The sequence below is a fragment of the Armigeres subalbatus genome, chromosome 2 (assembly GCF_024139115.2).
Source record: "Armigeres subalbatus isolate Guangzhou_Male chromosome 2, GZ_Asu_2, whole genome shotgun sequence".
In the NCBI taxonomy this organism is placed as follows: domain Eukaryota; kingdom Metazoa; phylum Arthropoda; class Insecta; order Diptera; family Culicidae; genus Armigeres; species Armigeres subalbatus.
In genome coordinates, this window is record NC_085140.1 from 18,475,291 (window position 1) to 18,476,984 (window position 1,694).

Genomic DNA, 1,694 nt, shown 5'->3' on the forward strand with positions numbered 1-1,694 from the left:
TAATGTTCATAGCATAATTTATTAACTGTATAAAACTACAAAGTTATCAACAAACAACACTTATACCTATATTAATTATTTATTTCAACTGCTAGGCCTTCCTTTATAACAGAGCTAGTGCAACCTGGAAAATTTTGCCTATGCAAATATATTGAAGCTGTTCTTCATTTTTTGTCAGTTTTCCACAAAAATCTTGAACTAGTTTACCTCCTCTTTCAGCACAGTCATTCACTACCAAAAATGAATTAATTTTATTTCTACTTTCAACAAATTCTTTCAATTCATCCCATATACTAGGATCTTCATTGAAAAATTTTGCTGATATTCCAGAAATTTCAAAAAAAATCATCGTATTTTGAGAAACAAAATCCGAAAGCATACAAGAAGTCAACTTATCGATCGTAGATACTTTCAATTTTATTTTTCTTACTTCATCACTCTTACAAGATTCTAAATTGTGTGCCATTTCTTTTCTCTCATCAGTAGCGACTAGTTTTTCACTCAAGTACCATAGATGATTTGCAAATCTTGAAGCGGCAGCCATATACACATTTCTTGATTGATCAGGGAAAGCATGTCGTAAAATTATCATTTTTTTTGCCAGGTTTAAATAATTTCGTGCAGCTGATGAGGGTAAAGGAGCTTTAAACCAAGACCAAATGTAAACTCGTAAAATAAAAGCACACATTACTGGAATTTTTCGCCTTTCATCATCAATCATGCCAAATTGACCTCTAAACAGCCATATTTTAAGACAATATATTGCTTTCGCCATCCATCTGGCATTGCTATGTGCTCCTGGTAGCGAAAATTTAATTCTTTTCACACGAAGAAATGCTAAAGATAAATTTAGCAACTTTTTATAGTCTTGTCGTTGCTGTATATTGAGTTGGTTTTTCAAAAATTCAATCAAATGTTGTGTTTCATCACCAAGGATCTCAATAATGTTTTCGTCTACCATATTTTCATCAAAGGATTGATCCATAGTAGGCCATGCCGATTTAAATTTTATAAAAATACTTGAAAAAGGGCCTTTTGAAGGAAATAGTTTTTTCCCAAGCTGCTGTCATCAGAACTTCGGCAATATGATGCCTACACGCCAGACATAAAAGATCTCTGCCAATCCGCTTCTCGATTGGGGTACAAGCGCCTTTTGTGCCTTTCTCGTGTACTAAGTATACGTAAAGGCTATATGATCACTCCAAAACCAAACTTTTGATAATAGGTTCCCCCTCCCTCTCTAGCTACACTACTGTACAGAGTACGGAAAGTATTTACCAATCGGATAAAAATTCGCGAGATTGCGTGATAATCATGCATTTAATTTCGCACGGCACCGAATACGCCTGCATCGCCGCCGCAATGGTCGGTGGTACGTTGCTCTCATTTTAAACACCCCTGGGGGACACGCTCGAAACCCTCTACTTTGGATGCTTATAACTTGGCCAATTTCAAAGGGATTTACATCCGGTCTTCACCAGTCGCTTCCTTATATAAAAAAGGTTCTACATTTTGTCCACAACAGGAATCCGTCGACTACAGCGCCACCTAGAAGCAAAAAACTGAAACGGTTGCGTTTCCCCATACATTTGGATCACTTTTTCCATACAAACTTTGAGCCATTTGCGCACGCCAACCACTGGACCGAATGAGCTGAAATTTTCAGGGGAGCTTCTGGGACCCCCAAACTGTCA